Source organism: Pipistrellus hanaki (assembly GCF_964339955.1).
Source record: "Pipistrellus hanaki genome assembly, chromosome: 2".
In the NCBI taxonomy this organism is placed as follows: Eukaryota; Metazoa; Chordata; class Mammalia; order Chiroptera; family Vespertilionidae; genus Pipistrellus; species Pipistrellus hanaki.
This window is the reverse complement of record NC_140504.1, coordinates 175,359,425-175,368,658: the sequence shown is the minus strand read 5'-3', so window position 1 is coordinate 175,368,658 and position 9,234 is coordinate 175,359,425. Positions and strand designations below refer to the sequence as shown.

General features: G+C 41.7%; 1 protein-coding gene across 7 annotated transcripts in view; it reads left to right on the top strand.

Moving 5' to 3' along the window:
* The window catches only part of CAP1 (cyclase associated actin cytoskeleton regulatory protein 1), a 29,751-nt gene that overhangs the window by 490 nt on the left and 20,027 nt on the right, over positions 1-9,234 (top strand). For 2 of the 7 annotated variants that reach the window (XM_084874630.1, XM_084874626.1), the window contains exon 1: positions 95-222. The exons of 3 other annotated variants lie outside the window; for them this stretch is intronic. The gene's annotated coding sequence lies outside the window, so the exon portion shown is untranslated. Of the gene's footprint in view, positions 1-21; positions 223-9,234 lie in introns of those variants that run through there. 2 more of the 7 variants (XM_084874629.1, XM_084874625.1) reach the window with 2 other exon arrangements.

Sequence of the window (9,234 nt, the reverse complement as noted above, 5' to 3'; positions counted from 1 at the left end):
GACGCCGGGGCGTGGTGAATAAGGGGGTGGAGCCACGAGCGGGGCGGCCGGACTTCCTCCCCCGCGCTCCTCCAGCCAGACATTTCAGCTGGCCGCTCGTTTCCGGTGGGGGTGCCGCGCCCAGTGAGGGCCCGGAAGTGGGTCGCGCGAAGATTGCTGGGCGGTTCTTGCCGGAAGTGGAGAGCGGCTGTTCGCAGTCGGGAGGTGAAGCCGAGCTCCGAGGTGAGGGTTCGCGGTCCGGTAGGGAAGGGGCTGCCTTCCGCGGCCTACTGGCTCCCGGCGTGGTGAAGGGCCTATGTGTCTGGCCTATGTGCGCGTGGTGAACCCCGCTGAGGGGTCTGGGGCGGAGGCCCCGGAGGCTGACCTGGTATCCTGGGCGCGGTCTCTTGAGGTGGGGCCGGGGTGACCGACCGAACTGGGCTCTCCTGGGGTGGCCCTTTCCCTGGGTTTCGCAGTCCCGGTCATCAGCTTCAGCGGAGGCCCGATTCCTAAGATGCCCTAACTAAAAGGAGCTTCCGAGACCTTAGTAGTCGTCCTTATCCCTCTCTCGTCCCCATTGCACGGATGGGTACATTGATCCCGGAAAGAACAGGCTGGTCTACGACCCTTTAGCGAATGAGGGAAACAATTGGAATCACGACTTCAGTTCTTTGAATCCCAAGCCCCAGACCCTTCCTACATTCTTTTCCCCGAGAACCTCTCATTCTGCCTCGGAACGGTTTTCCGATTGGTGTCCTCTCTTTGGCAACTTGAAAGGGCACCAAGATAAAGACTTCTTAGAACTTCTTTTTTTAAATGCAGCGTGTTTGGGATGCCTGGGGAGTTTTTAAAAAGAGATAGTGGCAGGTCCTTGTATTTGCATTCAGGTAGTCCGCCCTTCCTCCTAGTCTGTCGCTCTTATTCTGAAGAGGCAAGTTAACTTTACTGAGGGTGTTGCATACTTCTGGTCCTGAAATCAGATGGCTCAGGTTTGGTTTTGCCCCACTGCTGAGTATCGGTAGCCATAGATGCCTTATTTAACTTCTTTGAGCCTCTTTCCTACTCCCCCCCCCCCCCCCACTGCCTCCCATCCTTAGGTGGAGATTTTCCACTCACCTCACAGAATTAAATTTAGAGCAAAGTGTGTTTATTCTGTCTCAGGCACTCTGCCACATCTAGGGAATGCAGTTTTGAGACAAAACCAGCTAGATCCCGCCATCAAAGAGCTGTTTGCAGGGACGTTTGTTTAAGAAGTAATTAATTATAATATGTATGAGGCACAGATGAAACGAGGCACTTGGCCATGATGGCTAAGAATACAATTTGGAGGAAGGGGCAGACAAGTAAAACAGAGGTGGTTTACAATGTCAAAGTGCACTGTGTGAGCACAAGGCTGTAAAACAGTAAGAGAGAAATACCTGAGCCAGGTTTTCAGGCTTTGAGGAGGAAATGGGAGGCTGAGTCTTGCAGATTTATTTAGCCATAGGGTGAATCTGGAAAAGAAACTTCCATGCAAAGAATACAAAAACAAGGACATGGAGATCTGGACATGACTAGTTCACTGTGACTAGAATTCTAGTGATGCTTGGAGAAGTGAAGGAAATGGGAAGTGGTGGGGGTCAAATAGGAAGGACCTTGTAAACCATGTTAGGAAATCCGGATGTGGCCCAACTGGAGTGGCTTAATTGTTGAGCTTCAGCCTGTGAACCAGGAGATCACGGTTTGATTCCCAGTCAGGGAGCGTGCCTGGATTGCAGGCTTGATCCCCATTGGGCAATGTACAGAGGCAGCTGATCAATGGTTCTCTCATCATTGATGTTTCTACCTTCTCTCCCTCTCCCGTCCTCTCTGAAACCAATAAACATATATTAAAAAAAAAAAAAAAGCGCGGAGACCGGTTTGGCTCAGTAGATAGAGCGTCAGCCTGCGGACTGAAAGGTCCCAGGTTCGATTCCGGTCAGGGGCTTGTGCCTTGGTTGCGGGCACATCCCCAGGGGGAGGGGGGACTGCGGGAGGCGGCTGGTCGATGTTTCTCTCTCATCAGTGTTTCTGGCTCTCTATCCCTCTCCTTTCCCCTCTGTAAAAAAATCAATAAAATATATTAAAAAAAAAAAAAAAGAAGATGAAATGTGGAATATGGATCTGACCCTGAAAGCTATGAGGCTGCTTTGAAGGCTTTTATGTAGGAAATTTATGTTGTCAGATTTATGTTTTATTGTTTTTATTTTTAAATATTATTTTATTGATTTTAGAAATGAAAGGAGAGGGAGAGAAGCACTGATATGAGAGATATATTGATTGGCTGCCTCCTGCATGGCCCTCCACCTCCCCTCCCGACTCGGGAGCTAGTCTGCAAGTCCGACGTATGCCCTGACCGGCGAACCAGTGAACTTTTGGTGCTTGGGATAGTGCTCAACCAATTGAGTCACATAGGCCAGGGCAGATTTATGTTTTAGAAAGTTCAGTCTGTCAAATGGGAAGGGACATGAGAGGAAGTAGGCCAGTGTTTGGAAGCTGTTGACATAATCACAATTCTAAATAGTGCAATGGCGGTGGAAAGGAGAGGAGGGTCAGGTCTGAACAGTGTTAAAAGATGAAATCCATAGAACTGGAGGCTGGTTGTTTATGGGATTGAGGAAATAGGAGTAGTCTAGGATGATCGCCTGGTTTTCTGATTTAGGGAAATGGGTAGTACCATTCACCAAGATAGGTATTATGAGAGAGAAGACTGGGTTGGGCAGGTGGCAGGGAAAGAAAATTAATTTTGGATAAATTGAGTACAAGGGGCTTGCAGCACATCGAAGCAAATATGTCTAATAAGGTACTCAAATAGTGGAAACAGCAAGAGCAAAGATGTGGAGGCAGGAGAGGGCTTCTGTTCCAGGAAGTACTGGAACCTGGAGTTTGTGGCAGAAGATAAGATCAGAAAAAAGGTAGATGCCTGCCAGGTTAGGAATGGCTTTTGATACCTTCTTCGACTGCACTTGATACCCTGCACTTGTATTTTCCTGCTTCCCCTTCCACTCCCCCCAATACTTTATCAATCAGGTGGACATAATTTATGTCTCAGAAGTTTAAATGAAATGTAGCAGTGAAAATATCTTGTCATGTACAACCTGTCTTGCAAACGGAAAATGGTGATAGTGTTAAGATTCGATTAATGGATTTTTTTGCCTTGATGAGGTTAGCTGTTTTGTTTGTAAAATGTTTTGTTTTCAGTAAGTAGTGATCTTTATTCTCACCCCTTTTCTTGGTTATACATACATACATATGTTTAGTTGCAACTTTTTAAATGAGGGACTGAGCCTTTAAAAATTTACTTTTTCCTTTCAATTTTCTGTGAAGCATTGTGAGTCAACGATTCATTTTACTTAAACAAGCAAATGCAAAATATCATTGGAATTTGAACCCTCTGGTTTGTAATTTAATCCTGAGATTTGAAATCTGAGGATTCTCAAGCCATAATTTACCCAGTCCTAGTGATTATACCATGGAATTGTCATCATCAGTTTCTTTACTTTGTGCTAACCTTGCTTTCATGCCTGTACTTCAACTCCTGCACCACAACCAGACTAATCTTACAAAGAACTATTTTCATTTCATTACCCTTCACTTTCCAAAGAATCAAGTCTAGCCCTAGCTGGTTTGGCTCAGTGGATAGAGCATCGGCCTGCCGACTGAAGGATCCAGGATTTGATTCCAGTCACGAGCACATGCCTGGGTTTTGGGCTTGATCCCCAGTGTGGGGCATGCAGAAGGCAGCCGATCCATGATTCTCTCTCATCATTGATGTTTCTATCTCCTCTTTCCCTCTCCCTTCCTCTCTGAAATCAATAAAAATACATTTTTAAAAAAAGTCATAGAAATGGAAATCAGCATAAAATTTTTTTAAAAAATCAAGTCTAAACTCCATTGTTCAGTTTACAAAATTTCCACAATCAGACTGTTATCTTAATTAGTTTTTTTTGGTGTTTTAGATTGACAATATAATTCAGAAAGTCCTAAACTGCCACATTAGCATTTTATTTGTATCTCTTGAGCTTCCCTTTGCTCCTCATTATATTGGGACAGGGTTTCTTAGCTTGGCACAGTTGATATTTTGGGCTGGATAATTGTTTTGTTGTGGTGTTGTCCTGTGCATTGTAGGATTTTATTTACTTATTTATTTTTAATAGATTTCTATTGATTTCAGAGAGGAAGGGAGAGGGAGAGAGAGATAGAAACATCAATGATGAAAAAGAATAATTGATTGGCTGCCTCCTGCACATCCCCTACTGGGGATCGAGCCCACAACCCAAGCATGTGCCCTTGACCAAAGTTGAACTCGGGACCCTTCAGTCTGCAGGCTGATGCTCTGTCCACTGAGCCAACCCGGCTAGGGCTGCATCGTAGGATTTTAGCAGTATCCCTGGCCTCTAGCCATTAGATGCCATTATCACTCTCTCAGTTGTGATAACCAAAAATGTTTCCAGACATTGCCAAATTTTATTGGAAACAGAATTACCTCTGATTGAGAACCATTGCATGAAAAAGAATCATATCATGCTGAAACCGGTTTGGCTCAGTGGTAGAGCATGGGCCTGCGATTGAAAGGTCCCAGGTTCGATTCCGGTCAGGGGCATGTACGTTGGTTGCGGGCACATCCCAGTTAGGGGGTGTGCAAGAGGCAGCAGCTGGTTGGTGTTTCTAGCTCAGGGGTCCTCAAACTTTTTAAAGTGGGGGCCAGATCACCGTCCCTCAGAGAGCTGGAGGGCCGGACTATATGAACTACTAATTCCTACTGTAACACCTCGGCTGCGCTCACTGCCCAAAAAACCTGGCGGGCCGGATCAGACTCCTCTGCGGGCCGCATGTGGCCCGTGGGCCGTAGTTTGAAGACCCGTGTAAACTCTCTCCCTTCCTCTCTGTAAAAAATCAATAAAAAATATATTAAAAAAAAAAAAAAGAATCATATCAGCCCTGGCCAGTTTGGCCCCGTGGATAGACCATCAGCCTGGGGATCAAAGGTTCCCAGGTTTGATTCTGGTCCAAGGCACATACCTGGATTGCAGGCTCAGTCCTGGGTACAGGAGGCAGCCAATCAATGATTCTCATCATTGATATTTCTATCTCTCTCTTTCTCTCCCTTCCTCTCTGAAATCAATAAAAATACATTTTAAAAAAAGTAAAAGTATTTCATGGCTATGATTGTGCAATGCCTTATCACTCCAACTAATTTTTCTAAAGGCAGGCTCTGTGGTCATGCTTAGCACAGTGTATGGCACATGAGAAGTACTAGGTACCCTGCACTGAGTGAATCATAGATTTCATTGAGACATCAAGAATTATTTTTTATTCAGAGGATTCTTGGGTGGTCCTTGAAAGACTTGTTTTGTTTTTTGTTTGTTTGTTTTTTGTTCTTTTCATTAGAGGATGTGATCTTAATAGAGAAATGCTACTGGTTTAGGCACTCACTAGAAGAAAACTTTGGGTTAGTTGACAGTGCAAGATTTATAGAAGGTGGAACAAAAGTAGGTTTACATTTGTGAGAATGAGAAATACAGAATTTATTCTTGTATTATTTATTATTGTATTATTTTTCATATGAACAACTATAAACTTACTTTTGTCCACCTTGTATGTCCCCTCTGTTGGGGATATATAAATTCCTGTTTTGTTCATGTGACTGCATTCAGACAGCTTGGTTTAGTGGACAGGAATTATCATTTATTTTAAATTGCATATAGTTTATGATGTTGCATTCAATGTTTATTTGACTGATTAAATTGTAATAGTTTGTCGTCTTTAATGCATTTACAGCATCCACCATGAAGCTGTTTCTTCTTGATATACTGTTCATGTAAACACCATAAAAAGAATCATGGCTCTAAAAAATATTCCACAGGGCAGCTTTGTTTGCCTTGTATTACCAAACCTGTCATGTCAAACTTTCCATCTGACTGGAAAATAATTACAGTTGAAACGTTTCATGGAAGGAATGAGCTTGCATTTTTTGTTTTGTTTTGTTTTGTTTTTCTCCTCTAGAGGTCGTAAAAATTCCTGAATTTGAGTTAATTATAGACTTATAGTCACAGATCTTTTCATACAACTAATTGTAGCTAAATCATGGGTGGGGACAAATGGCATCCTTGAATCTATCTTTATGCATAAGAATGGGAAAGGCTGTTCTGTTTAAAGCAACTGCCCAGCTGAAATCAGCCAAAACAGTTTTCCTTATACAATGTCAAAGGTGCCTGCTAAATCTTCGTAGGCAGTTAGTCTTCATCATGTTCCTCGAATGTAAGAAAGGGAGAAACCCATTCCACATAAAGTTCTGTTTGCTTCGGACCTTTGAAACAGCTAGTTCCAAGTCTTGACTCCAGCTTGTGCGTTATTACTAGCTTTACCCTGGCGTTTCAGATAGAAGACCCTGTTAAGGAGGGAACAGGAGACAAGTGCCGATATTGAATTGGATTCTTTCCCTCCCTACAAGATAGGCCTTTCATTCTCTTAATCTAAGCCTCAGGTGGCAATGACTCAGGCACTAAATGTCATTGGTTTCATCAGTGAAACCAAATGCTTGGGGAAGAACAGTGGCTCCTGATTTGGGTTAGATTTAGATGGCATCTTTACTGGGGCAAAGTGAGGTCTGTTCTTCGGTTTCTGGGTTAAAACAGCCAACTTGTAAATATCTGTCATTAGCATGTCTAGGTTTTGCTTTCTGACATGTTAGAGGCTAGTGATGAGAATTTCTATATTGTTAGTAGAACTAAGTGATGCCTTATAGCTCACTGGTAGTAGAGATATTCCGAGTGGAGCTGTTGGGCTTTGTTTTCATTATAAAGAAATTATATATCTTTGTTAAAGAAAGTTTGGAAAATTGAGGGGCAAATTGTCCAAACCCCATCATTCTAATGTGACAAATACTTTAAATTTTGTTTTCTTAAAAGCCTTTTTTCACAGTGCATTTAGCTATTCTGTTATAATCAGAAGTCTAAGCTAACATTGTAGTGAGCATCTTCCCACCTATCATTTTTCCCACATTAGGATTATTTTCTTAGAATAATGTCTGAGGAAAAGAATTACAAAGTCAAGGCCAAGAGAAGCCTTTTGAAGTAGATCAGTTGTACTACTATAATATACAAGCTGAAATGTATTGTTTCTCTTCATTTTTATTTAAGGTTATAAGTTAAGGGAACAACTACCAAACAAAGTAGAAAACATTTAAGTATGGCAACTTCCTACTCAAGTAGAAATTCAGACCACTGGCTTAATTGCCTGATGAGATGAGACAAGAATTGCAGGAGTAACCTGGTTCCATTTACTTTTGCACAAATTCCTTGAGTAAGCAGGAAGAATTGGGTTGCTTCAGTTGTTAGAATGATGAGAGTATGAAGTAGGTATCACAAGCCATTTCTGACTTTATTTTGTTTCAGGCCACAAAAGAGATTGCTGGAGAACCAATGTTCTTGTTTCTTTTTGCTCTGCATGATGTCCCTTCAAGAGCCTCTCCATTCTCGTAACTTCCTGACATTTCTGTGCCGACGACTGCAGACACTGATCTCCAGTCTTGATCTTCCCCAAGCTTAATTTCTAACTACTTAACTAGCCATTTCCATTTGATGCTTCATCTCTTCACACACTGCATATCCAAAAATGACCTACTTTTTTGCCCTAACTAGAACATTGCAGAACATGTTTCTGTCTATAGTGTCATCACTCTCTTAGGCCACGGGATTTGCAACTCTGGAGTCATCTTGGGCTCCCTTTTCTGAATGCTACTGTATTCAGTAGTCGGCACTGCACAATTGTTACTTGTTGTGTTTAATGCACACTTGTTTTGTGTGACCTTCGATGGCGAACCAAGATCAGTGGGTGGAAGTTGCAGGGAAGCCAGTTTTGCCTCCATATAAGGAAGAACTTTTAAATACTTTGAGCTGTCTGAATGGAATGGGCTGCTTCCAAAAGTCTTGGGTTCTCCGCACTGAAGGTAACTGAACAGAGGCTACCTGACTAATTGCAGGCATGTTAAAAGGACTGTTTAGATGGTGTTTTTACAAGATAGTTCCTGCATTCCCTCCTAATCCTGAAAGCCAGTGGAAGGTAGCTTTGTTTCTCCTGCAACTCCCTTAGGGCAGAAAAACTATTTTATCATTTTTTTATATTTCCACAGCACTTAATTCTGTGCTGGTCACTTAGTTGCCTAAAACTGATTATTTGTAGGTTAATCTATTCTTTTCCTTTGCTTTCTGTATCTGGTTAGACAATAGATGTTATGGATTTTTAACTTTGAAACATAAAATATATTTTTTGTAGTAGCCTTCTTATTTTATAGATGCACAACAGCTCTCCACCTAACTTAAACCCTAGTATCTTCCTTTTCCCCCCAAATCCCATTCTGTTTCTCAGGTAGTATTTGTTTTTTGTGTTTTTTTTTTTTTTTTTTTTTCTTCTTCTCAGATAGTATTTGTAAAATTTAACTTTCATTTTATTATTCACTCAAAATCCCTGAATGGCTTCACATTTATCACAACATCAAATTCAAATACTGCCTGGCTTTCAATACCTTATTTTCCATGATACTTCATGTTGCATGATATATGTGGTCTTACTTGTATTTTTATGCATTGCCTTGTTCTCTCTTCTTTGCTTCTGATTCCTCTGGAATGTCTTTCCTTTTTTTCCTTTACTTTTTCTATCAAAATGCCCCACTTCCCTCCAACCAGATTACTTTCAATTCTCATTGGTTTCTTCTGACCACACAGTCACTTATACTATATACTTCTCAGACCACACAGTCACTTTTACTGTATACTTCAGAACCATACAACATTCTGCAAAGAAAAAACTTTAGTATAAAGATTGACACTTTCATTTACCCTGATCCAAGTGAAGTTAGATATCTAACAACTTTTAAAAATATAGTCTTTATATAAGTGTGTATGTGTATATTCATTTCAGAGAGGAAGGGAGAGGGAGAGATAGAAACATCAATGAGTAGTTCTAGTATTTATTATGTTGCCATTTCATCTATGTTGTCCTTCCCAATAAGAATGAACGCTTCTGGAGGGCAGAGACTGTGTCTTTTATTTCTTCAGTAGCTGCCACAGTGCTAAGCACTTTCATTTATGAGCATCTGTGTGCCAGGTTGTTCTAGATGCTGCAAATTAATGGGGCTGGGGAAGAGAATGGATAAATATCTATCCTTCTGGGAGGCCTATATTCTAGCACACAATATGCAGTGATAACATTTTAACTATATTTTAAAGCTCTCAA